This window comes from Chiloscyllium plagiosum, unplaced genomic scaffold, assembly GCF_037043375.1.
Source record: "Chiloscyllium plagiosum isolate Xiang-an unplaced genomic scaffold, Cpla_swu_hap1 HiC_scaffold_19, whole genome shotgun sequence".
NCBI classification, from domain to species: domain Eukaryota; kingdom Metazoa; phylum Chordata; class Chondrichthyes; order Orectolobiformes; family Hemiscylliidae; genus Chiloscyllium; species Chiloscyllium plagiosum.
Window position 1 is genome coordinate 56,417,344 of NW_028270157.1, and position 19,613 is coordinate 56,436,956.

Genomic DNA, 19,613 nt, shown 5'->3' on the forward strand with positions numbered 1-19,613 from the left:
TTGTTTTTACCCCATTGTTAAGTGACCTCTACCATGAAGCATATGCTGCAGGCAACCATTTTCCCGATACCTCAATAAAGAATTCATTCTGACCAGACTGCTGTTTGTTGTAATCAGGACATTGTATCACATGTGGAGTTGAGACTGAGTCTGTAAAAAATGTACATGCACTGGAAACATGAAGATTTGTTGAATGAGACAACGTAGTTATGAGCTGCAAGAATTTAATCATTGTTAGGAAGAAATTATGTGTCAAAGTATGGTCCATTCTGAATGTCTCCAAAGAATGAAAACAAAATTGACTCCAGAAATTCTGAAAGTTTTTTGAAGACACATTTTGAATCCCAATTAAATGTAACTTCTGAAAGTTTTGTGACACAAAGTACTTGGGAAGATTGAATGTCTGATGGCCATTTACCTGATGTCTGCAAACCTCTGAAAAAGTTCCGAATTCTGAGTTTGAATCAAGGACTTGGAGGGTTCTGACTCACTTGCCTTAATAGTTACACAGGAAATTATTTGAGGGATTAATACTTACTCTAACTCTTAGTTAACTATAAAACTGACCCATCAAGCACTTACCCTGACATCAACACCTCCACCCCAACACCTCCCCAACCCTGTCTCAACCTTTTACAGACACCTAAGGTCACCACGCACAATGCAGATATTTATAGTGCTCTGGGACCATCCTGAACCAACCCAGATACAAATACAGTGTGGAAACAGGCCCTTCGGCCCAACAAGTCCACACCGACCTGCCGAAGCTCAACCCACCCAGAAACATTCCCCTACATTTATCCCTTCACCTAACACTACGGGCAATTTAGCATGGCCAATTCACCTAACCTGCGCATTAGGTTTTGAACTGTGGGAGGAAACCAGAGCACCTGGAGGAAACCCATGCAAACACGGGGAGAATGTGCAAATTCCACACAGTCAGTCGCCTGAGGTGGGAATTGAACCCGGGTCTCTGGTGCTGTGAGGCAGCAGTGCTAACCACTGTGCCACCGTGCTGCCCCTATGATACAATCAGACTTCCCTGGCATCCTCCCAACACACCAATCTGCAATAACTAGCCCCAACCCATCTACCCACTTACCCACCCTGCCACCCTATTTGCCATGCCTCTTGCTACCCACCCTAATCCCTTACCCACTTACCTTGACTTTATACCTGAGACGATCTATGCCTCTACCGACAAGAAATGGTTGCCATGATTATTTGACAAGCTCAGAAACCCCATGTGGAATATATGAAACTGGTTACCTCTTGATCACCAATTTAACCAGTGAAGTGACGAGAAATTCACATCTCTCATTCACTCACACTTGCAGAATAAACTCAAACTTTGATTGATGTGCCTCAGTTATTCAGCTTGAAATGAAACAAAGACACAGGCATCTGAATCTGCAAAGGAATTCAACAACAAAGAAGAGAGAAAGCAGAATGGACTGATAACACCAAGGATGCTGAAAGTTCTTCCCTCCCTCCATCTCCCTCTTCTCTCAATCTCAGAAATCAGCACCAGTGAAAAAATAACTTGGAAAAACTATTTCTCACTGGAAAATCATTACCCGAAAGCTTTGCCACTCCTCAAGAAACACGTTTCACCGCCATAACTCAAGAATTCCAAAGAGAAAGTTTGGGCAGAGATTTATAGGGGTCTGAGTGAAATAGATTTTGGCGAGATGTGCACAGAATCAGGTGACAAGTGAACAAGACCCATCTTGACATTGTGAGCAACCCGTCCCATATTTTAGCATTTTGACCAGCAGCATGGCAAGACTCATGCTAGCTACTGGTGACTTGCAAATTGACGGTGATTATTGAATGTTAAAGGCTTTGTTCAGAGCCCAGTTCACTTCATTAATATTCAGTCTTCCACCTTGCCAAACTCACCAAAGAAGCAGTTTGTTTGGAAAACTCAACAAGAAAACCGGAGCAGGTGGGCTCAGCTCTCCACTTTATGTTGGACACCAGGTACCAACATTTCAGGGTGTGGGGGATGGGGGGGGGGGGGGTAGTGTGGGGGGATGTGGAGTGCTAAGGGCAAAAAGACAATGCAAGGAAGGGATGCTGTGACCATACACATATGCTCATAACATATTCCATTTGAGTCTACTGTTTGTTTGGACATGGTTTTCCAAGCAATTTTATTTCAGATTTGCTGCTCAGTTTATTGTGGTTTATTATATTGTTAATGCCCTCAACTTCAAGTGGTCAGATAATGCTTCAACTAAGGCACAAACAACTGTTCTGTTTCTGATTAGATTTGCTTTTATGCTCAGTTCTCTGTACAGATCATTGATAAAAAATAACAATATTTTCCCCCATTGCTGCGTTCACTTATTAAATTTATTCTGATTGACAATGAGAATGTTATGCAGATTGACGTAGGAATTGACGGCTTTTATTACAGCCCAGTATATAACGTTTTTGTTCATTGAACCCTTGACGAAGCTCCCATTGCATATAAAAGAGTCCAGCTCTGCTCACTGCTTGGCTCTGCTGTGAGGCTAGATACACCGCAATACTTTGTAAATGCTTGGTGCCAGTTCAGCCACATTTCTGGCTGATTGGATCTACGACCGGCTCAAAGTTTTTCCAAATGACAGAAGCTATTCCATGATTGTCATTTCACTTGCCACCACCAACTAATGTTGTGTTGCTTAATAAAATTTACAATGTCTGTTGAGGAGAGAAAAACATTAATTTTATTTAAAAAAACATCTTTATGTTTTTGGCTTGCCATAAGTTTGCACACAATCATGTGACATTGCAGCACTTACTGTGATGATGTGTCTGAATAGCATATCACATAATGATACTTAATTCTCTATTGTATCATTCATAACCCTGCACAATGTAAGTACATTACCATAACTAACTTCAAAAAGAAATCTTTAGCTTCTGCCTCAATGTGACGCAGAAGATCCTTAGTGAGAGTGTGTCCCACATGTAGGTGTGCGATATCCTGTCAAAGGCCTTCTCCTGGTCCAGGCTGATGACGCAAGCCTCCACCCTCCTGTCCTGTATGTAGGCGATCATATCCCTGAGGAGCGTGAGACTCTCAGAGATCGTCCCACGCTGTATAGCACAGGTTTGGTCGGAGTGGATCACTGATCCCAGAGCATGCGGACTACATGCGGAGGGATGCACTAAAGCCTGAGTCAGCTGCTGCCAAGGCGCAGTGGGGAAAGACAACTATGCAAGGTCCCTCTGCCAAAGATTAACAGAGTTCATTCAGTAATTAGGCCTGGCTGATACCTCAGCTAAATGCCAAGAGGTTGATTATAAAAATAGAGAATGGTAAACATCAAGGCTTAATTTGTTCTCTGTAAGTAAAGAGAGTATGGATCCGAACAGCTTCATTAGCTGTACACGTACAAAAAAATTACTTTCTATGAATAAAGTATATTATTGTATTTGAAAAAAGGCTTCCATTTATATAACACCTTTCATAATGTCAAGGTACACCCAAGTGATGTATGGCTAATGATGTACTTTAGAATAAGATGCAATTGCAGAAATACTACCATCAATTTGTGCACATTTTGCCCCACAATCAACATTGTAGCATTAGGAATGTTATCAGTCTTCCTGATGTTAAGAGACAACTGTTGGCTGGGACAACAACATTCCTCCGGTTTTCTTTAAATTGGGATTTAAATTGGTGCCATGGGATTTCTGATAGGGCAGGCAGGGTCTTGGATTAATATTTCATCCAAAAGGTGCACCTTCAACACTCCATTGGTACTACATTGCGATTTCAGCCTAGAAATTAGAACTTAGGTTTCCAGAGTGAGACTTGAGCTCACAGCATTCTGATGTGGGTGCTCTCAACTGAGCCATGTATGACACACGATAAAAATCATTTTGCAACCTAAGATTGTGTGAATGCACCTGTAGTATTGGTCTAGGGTTTGGGCACCCTCATCATTCAGGCACTACAAAGCTGCTTAAGATTCCAGGCAGCAACCATTTGATTTCACAGTCAGAGTCTTTTCCACAGTGCAAATTATTTATGAGCTGGCATTCATGTTTAAAAAAAAATGTTTGCATTCTTTTCATCAACTCTGAGCACACCTCATTGATTTTATTATGCCTCTGGTTTCTGTGATTTAAGTACAGCTTAAACAACTGATGTTATTGAAATTACGATCACACTTTTTTTCTAAATGTACTGTATAAAACAAAATATGTTTTTAATGCAAACACTCCCTTTCTTAATACTGTCATTAAGTACCATACTGGATCTAAATTATTAGTTGAGTGCCAATATTTGTTGTCTTAAATTTTATATTTTATCCAAAGATACTAAGTAGATTTACAACATTTAAATACATTATCTTGATAATGTTGCCTTCAAGTGTCCATATTATTTTGGTTTAATGAGCAAATTTGTTGTGAATATTTGGCCATTAAAATAGATCAATTGAATGTCTTGCTCCTAATTTCTGTTCAGTGACCATATGTAAGAATTGAATTGTGTTTGACTTTCAGGGATCGAACTTGGATTGGTAGCTTTAATTGTTTATAAGCTTTGAAACTAATCTTAATACATTTCAACAGTGACAACACTTCCAAAATATCAAATTGGCCGTGATGCTCTTTGGAACACCCTGACATCCTGAAAAGCATGATAGAAATGCAAGTCCTTTGTTACTCAATGGCAAAGTGCCAAAGGCAACCTGTACCTGTGAATCAACTCTTTGAAGAAAGGAGGCAAAAACTTATCGAATGAAAATCGACAGCACATTATACTCATAGTTAGCTAAGTTCCTCATACCTTTGGAATGATAAAGTAATGACATCACCAAGTACACCCGATTGATACAAAATAGTAGTCAACATACAGGAAAAGCTGAGTGAGATGGAAAGTTTAGGGGTAAATAAAAGTTTTAACACAGTAAGCAATGAATGTTGAGATGTCCCCTTCATGTCATACAAAGTAAAAGCTTTAAACCTTAAAACCATTGTTTGGGATTTCGTCTTGATCAATCAAGGGTACATTATTTTCATTCATTCACAGGATATGAATATCATAGAACATAGAACATGGAACTTTACAGCGCAGTGCAAGCCCTTCAGCCCTCAATGTTGCGCCGACCTGACAAACCAATCTGAAGCTCGTCTAACCTATACTATTCTGTTTTCATCCATTTGTTTATCCAATTACCATTTCAATCCCTTAAAGTTGGCAAGTCTGTCAATGCCAGAATTTATTATCCATCTCTGTTACCCTTGAGAACTGGTGGTGAACCATACTGAACTTAACAGTTTGCTAGGTCATTTCAGGTGGTGTTTACCATGTTGCCTTGGGTCTAGAATTACACACAGACCAAACTGAGCAATGATAGTAGACTGCTCAGGGTAATTCATGAATCGCAGTTTTGTTTAAGCACTATTAGAAGGAAAGCTGGTCATCTATTGCATGAACAATCAAGGTCTGTGTATCGGTGAGTACCTCCACCTCTGCTGAATGCGAGATTACATGAAAGCAGCAACAAGGATGCTAGTTTAATGTCATGAATTCATTCGTTCGCTCATTAATTAGGTGCACACTAGAGAATGTGTGAGCAAACTCACCAGGGCTAACAAAGGGAATTTTTCCACATAAATCCCCAAAATATAGAAAACCTAATTTTTGTGGAATTTAGTTTACCTGCACTTTTTGGGGAACCATATCAAATATCTCCCATTGTAGTTCTAAATCCTGATGCTTGTGATTCCAATGTTTAAACTGTTAACACAACTTCCCAGCATTGATCCTCATGGAATACACCACTTCCCAATTTCCATCACTTTGAATAACTACCCTTTACTTCTATCACCTGTTTTTTGTCTTGCAACCAGCTAACAATTCATTCTATCATTATTACCCTGTCTTCACATTCTCCTTAATCATTCATCTAAACTGAGGTGCCATCTTGAAGACTTTTTTTAAAGTTCAGACTTCATGGCAGCAGAGGCTGTGGAAGGCAGGTCACTGAGTATATTTAAGACTGAGTTAGACAGGTTCTTGAGTATCAAAGGGATCAAGAGTTTGGGGAGAAAGCGGGAGAATGGGGTTGAGAAACGTATCAACCATGATTGAATGGTGGAGCAGACTTGATGAGCTGATTGCCCTAATTTCTGCTCTTATATCTTATGGTCTTATGGTCTAAACTACATCTATCACAATATTTACCCTCTATTACCTCCTTAGAAGAAAATAAGATTAACTTAACAAGATGTTTCTTTTTAAAATCCATGCTGACTATCTATTATATTTTCATTTCTCGTTATGCTTCTATTCTCTCCTTTAGTTAGCACAGGTTTCCTACATCCCACATTAAGCTGACTGAACCATAATTCCTTCGGCATGTTCTGTCCCCTTTTTTATATATAGGAATTACATTAGCTGTCAGACAGTCCACTTGTATTTCACTTTTTTAAACGAATTATTAAATACGTGTAATAATGCCCCTAGTCTCTCTTACCAGGATTCTTTTCAATTATGTACTGTACGTGGCATCATTTTGGACAAAAGCTTTTATCTTCTTTGAACTTGATTAGTTTAAAATCTTATTGGATATATTTCATTGTTGATCTCATCGGTCAATATCAGTTCCATATTTTCAATCTTCCCAGTAAATGCCCACTTAAGAGGATTATTTAATATTATGCCCCTTATTGTCATCACTGGTACTCTCCTGTCTAGTTAGTTGGTTTTATTTCCATTACAGCCTTCCTTTATTTTATTAATGCATCTGTAGAACATTTTCTGGATGTATCACTACCTGGTATGGCAACTGTACCATTCAAAATCAGAGATGGTTACAGAGAGTGGTGAACTCAGCCCGGACAATCACAAAGGCCAACCTCCCATCTATAGAATCCATCTACCAGGCCCGCTGTCAAGGAAAGGCCACCAGCACTCTCAAAGATCCATTCCACCCTGGCAATGTTTTTCTACAACCTCTACCATCGGGGAGAAGGTACAGAAGCCTGAACACATGCACCAGCTGGTTTCAAAATAATTTCTACCCTACTGTTGTTAGAATACTGAATGGACTCACAAACTCTTATCATTCACCTGCACCTGTGTTATGGTTTTTGCCACTGCTTACCTATTATTCACTTATCTATGGTATTTAACTCTGTGATCTGCCTGTATTGCTTGGTACACGTGACAATAACTTCAATTCAATATTTCTTCTTTGCTAATTTCATTTTGTGGTCCCTCTTTGCCTTCCTAATGCTTTTTTTGGTTAACTTCCTTCTATCTCATCTACTGTCTCCATATTTAATCTCTGCCTCTTTCCTACCCCTCATTTTTTTCCCTTATGCATAGATTTTCTCATAGTGTTTAGACTTCTCTTTCATTTTTGTAGAATTTAATTTTCCTACATTCTTTGGACACTATTTCACATATTTTTCATTGTTGTTCTGCATATTGTTTGCTAATATTGTAATCCATAATATTTCCCAATATCTATTTGCAGCCAATAAAAATCACCTGTCCCACAATTATTAACCTGGTTACCACCTTACTTCTGTCCTTCACTATCATTATCTTTAAGCTCACTATATTTTGCTCACTACTGCCTGAATAATCCCTTTTACTTATACTTTCTTAGTATTACAGCAGTGAAATGAAGTATGCATCTACTTATTGCATTACTGTGAACAAATTGTTAAATTAATATAATTTAATAGAACTTGGCAAAAATTAAAAATCAATTCCTCAACATCTAACTTAGCTCTCAATGGCATTCTTTAACTATGTATGATTCTCATTGTTTGGGGTATAGAATAGGCATACTTTGAGCAATTATTAATGCTTCTGATATTCCTCCAAGGATTACCATGAATGAGTTTTAGATTTGCAGTATAATCATGATCATCCTGGGGCTGCATCTCAATAATCATAACATATGTATTTTATTGATTTTTACAAAGCATGTATTTAGAATGCTGATTAAAATTGCAACAATTTAGAGAAAAAGATTTTAGTTTCTCAAATGCACCAGATGTGATTAGTTCATTGGAAAATGTAACCAAGTGATAAAACCTTAATTAATTTATGTTTGAAGTTAATTGGGCAATTCTTTTGTTTATCTTCACATCCTAGATTAAATACAATTGAGGTTTTACAAAACCACTTTGCACCGCCGACAGTGTTCAGATGTTTCATAGGAACAAACAATATCATTTATCATAAACAGCACTGAAATCGCTGTGATATACTGAATGTTGTAGATACAATATTGAAAATAGTTGCTCCTTAAAATGTGATAAGCTGATGTGACAGAATTGAAAGACTTCAAATGATATCACTATAAACCAAAACAAATGTGCTCAGGTGTGTGATACATACTCAGTAAATGAAAATAGATTCATCCATTTTATGTGTTTATTCCTTCCAATATCAATAATAAGCTTTGATGTTGATATATCTTTTTGTTAGTTAACTATTGGAACATTGGTATCTGTTAGTGCAAATCTATGTTACAGTTGATATAGTCAAAGCAAAGCAGTTTTGCATCGGTATCAATCACATTTATTTAATTTTAGGATATGGCACTTCCTATCCTCAGTTGGTCTCACAACTATATGTGGTTAAGAGTCAACCACACTGATGTAGGACTTAGATTTTCTGTCCATGTGTGCTTATTCGTAGATAAACATCAACGGTAATAATCATGTGTACAAAATTGGTTAACAAAAAAAAACGATAGGCTCGTTCATTAAAGAGTTGTAGGTATTACACAGTTAGAGAACATTTTGGTAGCTTAAGATAAAAGTGAGGTGAGAAATAAGTCACATCATGCCAAAGAAAGAATTGGCAACGTGATGTAGGCAGAAAACATAACCATATCCACCTAAAAGGCATCCCTATAGCAAGTTTGGATTCATCTACAGCCAAACTGCATGAATACTGTAAGTTTTCTTCTCAAAATCACATTTTGAACCAATATGAAATTTTATGGTTGCTTTTTGTTTACAGAATTTTAAATAATCTAGGTGGGCAAGTAAGCTATGAAAATGGTGCATAGTGTTCGTAAAGGAATAAAGGCAGGTTACATGATTTGACAAAGAGTTGGTGGTAAAATATAAATGTGGGGAAATCAGAAATTATTGAGCTTAGTGGAAAGATAGAGAACAGAATAATTTTTTAAGGTGGGAGACTAGTAAATATTTGTATACAGAGATATTTGGGTGTCCTTGCACAAGATTCACAAAAAAGCTAATGTTTAGGTACAGTAAATGATTAGGAAGGCAATTGGCACATTAGCTTATATTGGAAAACAAAGGTAAGGTCTTCTTGTTTCACAGGACTCTGGTAAGACTTCATCTGAAGTATTCTGTCCAGTTTGAATCTCTTTACTAAGGAAGCATATGCATGCATTATTTGAAATCTCCAATTTTCCTCCATTAGTTTCTATGGAAACCTTCTTCTTTTACACATATAAGTGCCCAATCCTGCAGTTGATACCCATGTATATGATTGAAAATGCTGATCCCTTAATGGATTACCTATGATTCCAGCATATTTCAGTGAAAGCAAAGTTCTTCAGATGGTTCAATAGAAAATTATTTCTTTAATTAATTAGTTTTTATACAACAGTGTGTTTTATGATAATTTGATATTTCAAGTATTTCAAGAGGACAGCAAATTACAGAAAATTGGTTAGACACTTCACAGGAGAGCACTTCTGGAAGACTCGAGTCAAAAGGCATCCAAGTATAGTTGCTCCACACCACCTATAGGTAAAATCAGAAATTACAAATCACATGCTGGACTCAGTCAATAAAAGTCTTCAAATATTTTATTTGTTTATAGTATAATTCTGAACCAGCTACCAATGAAAAGAGAAACAAATTCGGTTTCTGTTATTCAGTTTCAAATCAATGAACGTGTAATTTTACACTCCTGCTGTATGCTGTGCTGTTGCATAAATTCCAGGCAAGGGAAGCAGTGCATCTTTAAAACAGTTGCATGACATCCTGACATGTGAGATTGTGGTATTAATGTACCTGCCTCATCATCAGCCATTTTCACAGTGCAATGGCATCAGTATAGTGCATGGGTACAGTAACATCAGTAAGCACAGAACCCGGCTATATAAAAGTTTGCGATATTATAGAACAGCAAAAGTTAATGTCATTAATACATTTGAAGACATCTGTCTCCCCAAGAACGCAATTTTTATTGTATATGTTAAGTGAATTAACAAATTGGACAATATTCAAACCATAGCATTCTGGCAGTAGTATTTGATCAAAGAAACCATCATACTGGCTGCAAGTTGGTACTATAGGCTACCAGTGACACTTGTTAGCAGCAGCAATTCATTTTAAAGGCTCCAAAGGTAAAAGAAGCAGTGACAGTTTAGCAAACCTTTCTCATCAATTAGTTTAGTGCTAAAGTTATGGCTAAGAACCAAGACTAATGTGCTACAAACTTATACTGAAGCTAGAAAGATTCGTAAGTACTGTACTTTATCTCTCCCTCTTTAAGAATAACTCAGGGGCAACAATGGATCTGATTTAAGAAATAACTTTTTAACAGGCGCTGAACATCAGCTCTAACTTATCAAATAGTCATACATTAAACTACTGTCCAAAACAGTTTTGTACATTAAAAAGACCCTACCTGTATCTGGGTATCAGCCAATTCCTCCATCTTACCCCTTGGAAAAGGCTCAAAAAGCAAAACAGAAGCTCAATTTGTAAAGACCACACTTTTCAGACTGCAGACTAATCAAAATAGGACAATATTACTTTATTTCACAGAAATTGAGGAAGAAAATGTTGTATTTTGAAAAAATGAGTTGTTAGAACTCAATGTGAGCTGTACCAACAATGCTGTCTTAATCAACTAGTGGAGAAAGAGGCTAGATACATCAGCACTGTGTATCAGTGTGTAAAGGGTAGTATTTTTCTTTCCAGAAATAGATTGGTTTTTCAATCAATATTGTTATGTGGATCAAGAATGCTCCTTGTAGTTGGTTGGTTCTTGAGCAAGAGACTATAATCTTTGATGTAGAAGAAACTTCTGGACTGCAAAGGAAAAGTACCTGAATCTCTCTCTCTCTCTCTCTCTCTCTCTCTCATGTCTGTGTAAAGACATAACAGAAAATCTCCTGGTAATTGCTCTTACTCACCATTTTTGTACATTTAGCTTTCTCTAAAACAAACTCATTGGTGAGGAAAGACACACAGTCAAAATCTTCATTACATTTGGAAATTAACAATTCAGAGTCAAATCCTTGAGTATTTCTAATGTTAACTGCAAAGGTCCTGACAAAATATTCCAGGTATTAAAAGAGCAGCTTAAAGTTCAAATCCACTTCAGGAGGCACAATTTTGAGTTTGTGTTATACCAACTACAGCCAGATGAATCAATCAACCAATTTATAGGCAAGTGTTGACATAAACTTATGGAAAATGATTTCACCAAAGGTTAAAGGATCACAGAATTGTTTTTTATCCCTAGTCCCATTAAATCCTTCAGAAAGACCTTCTCGACAAATCCAAAGAGCATACCATTGATACACTGTTTGAAGAAAGAGTGAAAGTTTGAAGCAATTGTACCTTTGTCAGCAACATCTTTAGGTTTTTGGTGCCATAATGATTGCAACAGTCAACAGGTTCCATGAAACATCCAGCTCTTGTACAAAATGTGGCTTGTCTCACCCACCAAGACAGTGTCAAGCATTTTGTAATGTATGTAAGCTATGTTCCAGAAGAGTACATGAGGCTTAAATGTTCAAGCAATCCAATTGCCCAGAGAAATCCAAAGTGCAAGACAATGCATCATGTGAGGAAGAACAGTGTCAAGGTCATTTCCAAAATTCCATCTCTGGCACGCAACCATGTCAATAAAGTCTAAGAGGTACCCACAACATCACAGTGTATAGACATCAGTCAAACAGTACATTTGACATACTGCAAATATATCACCAGAAAAGTTGAAGCTTTTACCTCCATTAATGTGATAATACACCTCAAAAATAATGGTCAACATGCACTAAAAGCCAAGACTGACACTAGTGCAAGTGTGAATATCATTTCTACACCCATCCAACAAGATATACTCATGAAACATGTTCAATATGATACAATCCCCATCCAGGTAAAATAACTGCTTTCAACAGGTCTGAAAGCCTTGGATTGTCTTCATTGTCAATGCAGAGCCTTGTTATGGACATCAGAAATTATGTAGATTGTTGATATATCAAGACCTTCCATTTCTGGTCTCTCTGTATGCATGGATCTACTTCTTTTAAGATCCATAAGATAAGAAACCTGTCAGTTGAAATACCAAAGATTCCAGGCTGTAATATTGAGCCCATCCATCACCTGATTAACACGTGCCCAGACAAATTTGATGCTATTGGCAGCTTTAAAGGTAATGCAGTGTTACATTTGAAAGATAATACCTAAACCAGCATTGAACATCCTCACAACATTCACATTCAGCAGAAGATTGAACAGATATTGGATTCATCATAACATCATCCAGAAAATCAAATGTCATACTGATTGGTGTACCTCCATTACTTATATTTTGTAAAGGATTGCATTGTACATAATTGTTTGGCTCCAACTAAATATTGAACTAAACAAAGGGCTACTCAAGATTCCTCTCTTGGAAAACTTAATCACAAGTTCTGAGAGGTCAGTCATCTTTCTAAGTTTGTTATCAATAATTGATTTTGTAGCTTTCTCTGGAGTCACAGGAACAGACAACATTTAGAACACCTTTCTGGAGACCATCTTAAAGCTACAGCCCCTGTCCCCCCACTTATTGCCGCCAGGTACTGGAACTCACTTCTCCCACGGCCATATCTGAGCTGCATGTTCATCTCTGTAATGTTATGTGCCCCAATTTTCAAGTATCTCATGCAGTCATTAGAAGTTAATGATACAAAGGCTTTCTTTTCTTCAGTGGACAATCCAGGTAAGTTATTGCCCCATGTAACAAACCAGGTAATGTTGGTGTTCATAGTTCCACTTCACTGCAAACAGCATTATTCTGCCCAAAAAATACACTGTTGTCATGAATTTTCCTACCATTGTTCTGTATTCAAAGATAGAATTCTCCGTGGAAAATTAGCTTTGGGAAAGGGAATCAAAACAAACCAAGTAACTTCTTGAGACTATAACATTGTTAAAATCTGTTAGCCATAGCCATGTGTTTCTGGTATTTACAGTATGAACAGCCTACAAGAAAGCTTTTGATCCATTCCAAGGATGTTAATTGTATGATAGATGATTGGAATCCACCCCTCCCACCCACCCCGCTCCCCCCCACCCCACCCCCATTATTGAGGCTATGATCTGACCTGTACATGGTATAGATTTGTGTTGAAAAGCTTCTATCCTCCAGAAAGGTTTTGGCAAACAGATTCTTAGTGATTGTCTCTCAATTCTACAGTGTAAATTATAGCCATATGCATTTCAGCTGCACATAACACTTGGAAGAGGGCATTCATGAGTTTTCTGTTCCTGGAAATGAAGATTTTGCCTAACAGTTTTTTGTTAATGACGACAAATACACTTTAAGTGAAGTTGCCTACCTTCTAGTCAGGTAGTATGCTTGTCACTTGTAAAAGCTGAATTTTTTTTATGATATGCATTTTATATTAATTTGAGTATAACTTTTTGAAGATACTTAACTACTATAAACACTGACATGGAAGAATGAAAGTATAAGACAAAAGCAAACCAATACCAAGAAAGGACTGCTTCAGTCATGTGTGTAGTAAATCCCAAATGAAATAATTTCTGAACCAGTCGCTGAAAAAAAATTAGTGAATTATGATTTATAGAAAATTGCAGTATATAACGCTATATTTACACTATTGATGTGTCAACCTCCATCCAATCAGATAGAGAAACAAAATTGCTTTCTCCACTGAGAAGGACCTCAACATTTTGCAAGCATTTGCATTTATACAGCACCTTTCATGGTCTCAGAATATCTCAAAACTTAGGGCATCGATGAAACCACATTGCGAATACTTGTGCAGTGTTAGTCTCCGTTTACGGAAGCATACAAGTGTGTTGAAGGCAAATCAGAAGAAGTTTATAAAATCGATACCTGAATAAGTGGGTTGTCTTCTAAGAAAAGATTGGACAGACTGTGCTCATTTTTACTGGAGTTTAGAAAGAGTGAAGGGTGATGTGATCAAAATACCCAAGATCTGGAATGGTCCTGACAACATGGATGTGGAAATGATGCTTCCTCTTGTGGGTTAGTCCATTTTAAACTTAGGAGTTGCCTTTTAGGACAGAGGTGGGAGCGTTTTTTCTCTCAGAAGGTTGTGCCACTTTGAAACACTTCCTCAGATGTCAGTGGAGATGAGATAATTGAATATTTTTAAGGTGAAGGTAGTTAAATTGTTGTTAGATAATGGAATCAAAGGTTATCGGAGTAGATGGAAATGTGGAATTCGAAATACAAATGGATTAGTCACAATTTTATTCAAGGTGAGGGCTCGAGGAGCCAAACAGACTCCTAATTTCAATGTTTGTAAAATGTTTTATGGGCAATTAATTATAAGCACTGTTGTGTTGTGGGGAAACCTAGCAGCCAATTTGTGGGGAAACTTATGCACATTAACATCTCTCAAATTGCATTGAGCCAAATAATCAATCATCTTTGATGCTGATTGAAGGATGGCTGGCCTAGACACTTGAGAAAATCCATGTACTCTTTATTGGAAAAAGGTGATTTAATCATTTAACATCAAGTTGAAAGGGAAATTAAGTAAATTTACTTTACCTCAAATAATTCACACAGAGGCTGGTTCATATATGGAATGGGGAGAAAGTGAGGTCTGCAGATGCTGGAGATCAGAGCTGAAAATGTGTTGCTGGAAAAGGATTCCTGAAGAAGGGCTTATGCCCGAAACGTTGATTCTCCTGTTCCCTGGATGCTGCCAGACCTGCTGCGCTTTTCCAGCAACACATTTTCAGCTCATATATGGAATGAACTGCCAGATAAAGTGGTAGAGACAGGTACAGTTCCAACATTTAAAAGACATTTGGCCAGATACATGAATAGGCAAGGTTTAGAGATACTTCAGCCAAATGCAGGCAAATGGGACTTGTTTAGTTTGGGAAACCTGGTTGACATGGACGGGTTGGACCGAAGGGTCTATTTCTGTGCTGTATGACTCAATAACTCTAGAACTGTCTAAATGAGAAAGTGGACTTGATTAGTCTTCATCTTAAGAGATAGATATCCACCATATTAATTCAGGCTGGAAGGATAGTCATGCTCAGGAAAGAGAAATTAATCCCCAGGATAGGAGACAGTGATTTGATATTGTGATCAAAGTAATTTGTTGCCATAGTAATTAGGGAACATTTACTTGACCCATTCTGTTTCTGATCTTTCACTGCTCAAACTGTGTTTTGAGTATAAAATCTATTACTCAAATCTACAAAGAAATAGTTGAAAATGACTTATTCGGGGAGTTATTTTGAAATAAATCAACTCTTCTTTGCAGGACGATTTGCCAAGTGTCTGTTGATCAAAACTTATAGAGTTTAATATATTTAATCTCAATGTGCTGATAACAAACACTCCTCTGATTATTTTGTGAGTAAACAGCATGCCAGTGTTTCAGTACAAAATGCAGTAGGATTCTGCATTCACTTAAAAAAAACACTTCAGCACATTCAGTTTTTTTTATAATACAACAACAGTTACTGCTGCTTTCTGTCACCAAACTTCACAGCTGGCCCCAAAACTTCCTGATTTGCATCAATAATATAATATAATTTAGGCTTTCAAGCTTACCTCAAGCCTCATGATTGATCAGCATTAAGCCTCAGCTGTTCTTTCTTGCCAGTGCCTCACAGCCCTCTAAGCCTTCAAAATTCTTACCTATCTTCTCCTTAAATGCTTTCAGTGATCTAACCTCCATAGCTCGCCAGGGTAGAGAATTTCTAACATTCACTGCCTCTGAGAGAAAGAATTCCTTCACATATCTGTTTTAAATGAATGTATTGCCATCTTGCACATCTGTCCCATAGTTTGTGATTCTTCCCCTAACTGCAATATCTCCTCAATATCTACTCTTCATTTACCTTCTTAGTTACTTGCTGCGCCTGCATGCTAGCTTGCTGTGTTTCATAGACAAGAACATCCAGATCCCTCTGTGTTGCATGTTTTGGCGTCTCTCTCTTTTCAATAGTTGTCTGCCTTTGAATTTTCCCATCAAAATGCATGGCCTCACACTTTCCTACATTAAACTCCATCTGCCAAGCTTTTGCCCACTTGCTCAACCTATCTGTATCCCACAGCAGATACCTAATGTCCTCAGCACCACATACCCTTCTACCTTTTTTTGTAACATCAGTAAATTTTGATGCATTACACTCTGCTCCCCCCCCTCAGTCATTAATTTAGACATTAATAAACAAACTCTAGGACCGATCCTTGAGGTACTCACTTATTTATGGATTTCCAACCTAAAAAAGTGCCATTAATCCTAACTCTCTGTCTTGTGTGTGTCAATTAATTCTCTATCCTTGCTAATGCGTTGACCTAATACACTGAGCTCCTCTCTCTTTAAAAACCTTTTATGTGACACCTTCAAGAATATCTTTCAGAAATTGAAATAAACTGCATTGACCAGTTCCCCTTTATCAACTCTACTTGTTATATCCTCAAAGAACTCTAGCAAATTTGTCAAACACAATTTCTCTTTCACATTGTCTCTGCTTGATTGTGTTAACCTTTTCCTAAAGCTCAATAATGGACGCTAGCATTTTCCTAGTGATAGATGTTAGGCCAATAGACCTATAGCTCTCACAGGGATAATTCTTCATACATGCATTTTTTTAAAGGGGAAACTGTATTCTTCCAAGTTTCTCCTCTTCTCCTCCTTAACCTTCACTCTCTTGTCAGGACATCTGCATGTTGCTGCTTGACACCAACATATACAAAGGAACCTTGATTATCTGAAGGACACAGGTGGTGAGTATTTTGGTCAGTTAATCAAATGTCAGACAACTGAGTGCCGGATGACATAGTTAGCCACGCATCGGGACCTTGCGATCTTGTTCAGATAACCCAAAATTCAGTTAACCGAATGTCGGATAATCGAGGTTCCTCTGTACAGAAAATGGGGCCGAATCTTCCCATTTTTTGGCAAAGTGATTTTTCATGTGAGATTCCTGGTGGGCAATCCACCATGATATCTGATAATTTTTCAACTGTTGCTTAACAAGAACCTATCTACCTTTACGTGAAAAAATTTTCAGGAGCTCCTCCTTTTCAGGAAGAGTGTTTGGAATGCAAGCAATCCTGTGAAAGGAAAGAAGCCTTTGGCCCATCTTTGTTTTAAATTGGTGATCGCTGATTATTAAACAGTGACTCCGAGTACTAGACTTTCATAAGAGGATGTACTCTTGCCCTGACGAGACCCCTCAGGATCTTATGTATTTCAATCATCATCTCTTACCCTTCTAAACTCCAGTGGAAATATGTTTTGCCTGTCCAATGTTTCCTCATAAGACAACCCACTAAAGTAAAACAGAATAAGCTGGAAATAGCAGGTCAGGCAGCAATGCTGGACAAACAGGTGTCAACCAGATACTATTCCATATTGATAAACTGACACACTCAACTTTGTGTCTTTACTATTCTGGGACTCTTTGTTTATTCATTCATGGCACATTGGGTTCCATTGGATAGGCCAGCACATATTGCTAATCGATAATTGCCCTTGAGAAGGTGCTGGTGAATTGCTTTCTTGAACCAGTATAGCCCAAAGCGGGGATAGGTGCACAGTATTGAAGTTTGAAAATTTTAATTCAGTGATAGTGAAGGAACAATAACATTACTTACAAGTCAGGATACTCTGAAACTTGGAGCGGAACTTGTATGTGGTGGTGTTCCCATGTATCTGCTGCCCTTGGCCTTCTAGGTGATAGAGAGGTCATGGGTTTTTAAGATGCTTTCAAAGAAACCCTGGTGAGTTGCTGCAGTGCATCTTGTAGATGGCATGCACTGCTACTACAGTGGTTGAGGGAGTGGGTTTTGAAGGTGATTGGTGAATTGAAGTTGATATCTTCCTATACTGTAGGAACCATCCTCTGTTGCGGTAAGGAGTTTCAATGACAGAAACACTGTGCTCTAAATATCATTCCTTCTGATAGATTTCCTGAGATCTCTAGAATACTGTTTCCAGATTATTGAAGTTATAATGTATTTTGCTGTTCATATGTCCCTATAGTCTTTTCCATGCAATTTTGATGTGGGTAGCTGAGATGTTTCTGCATTGTAATTACCTCTTTTCAATCTCATATTTTAAGCCAGTTTGTAATTTTTTTATAATGAGTTCCCACAGAACTTGTTCCTCCCACCAATTTGTTTTGATGTGAAAAACTTAGGCCATTCAGTGTTCAGTATATATTTAACAAGCAATGTCTACCTTGTTAAGCAAGATCAATCAGAGACATTTCATAATATCATAACATTCCTATTTAACTCAGAGGTTGTAGCAAGTCAGATATTTTTGCAGCAAGGTTTTAAGTTCACAAGACCTAACCCTGTCAAAACATGATGAAAATTGCCTGAATTCATGAGCCAGTTTAGCAAAAAATGCATGGTCAGTCATTAGATGTAGTTTGAAATGAATTGGGCATGAATCAGTAAGTGTGTTGGGTCTGAGGCCACAAAAGGGAGCAAATAGTATGGGATAGGTTAAGCTGGGAGCCTTGCATACACACTGATTGTGAATTGCTGGAAGTAACAATGTCCAACTCTGTGGCCCAAATTTTGATGCATTATCACCAGTATGTTTTCGGCTGTTGTGAACATAGTCCACATTAAAAATATTTTTGAAACATTCAGGAATCATGCTGGAATTATTCTAATTGCTTTAATTAGAGTAAACATGCAGCATGTGATATCCTGCTGGGAATTTTGCAACGTGCTCACATTCTTATAGCTACAGTTACCATGGGAATTTGCTTAACTGAAGCTGGTCTACACAGTATGCAACTAATGACAAAACTATCTTTCTGCAAAATACCTCTCATGTTTATATCAGAGAATGTGTGTCTTTGAATTGTCAGTAAGGCCTGATGACTCTAGGAGGTAATTAACTGGTTGTTATTGCACTATCACACATTCAGAGTAACACTAGAACAAATATGTTTTTATCCAGCAACATTAGTGACTAATATTTGTGATTTTGTTAGTGTCTGCATTTAATAATATTTAGTAAGACACCCAAACTGTCCTGCTTCTTGAATGGCAGAGGTACAGTGATTATTGATCCCAGCAATGAGAGGAGACTGGATTGCAAGAAACTGTAGGTGTTGGGAATCTGAAGCAAAAACAGAAAGTGCTGGTTATACTCAGGAGGTCTGACAGCATCTATGGAGAGAGAAATAGGGCTGTAATTTTGAATTAAATCATTTCTTCAGAACTGCGTTGCAAGATGCTTCAATATTTATTTTTTGTCAGAGCTTTTGAAATTTCCTTTTTGATAAATCCTCAATCTAGGTTTGATCCTGCACTTGTGAGGTAAGTCTTCCTCACACTGAATTTCTTTGAGTTAATCTTTTGCATCTCCATTTTCTTCCCTGTACCT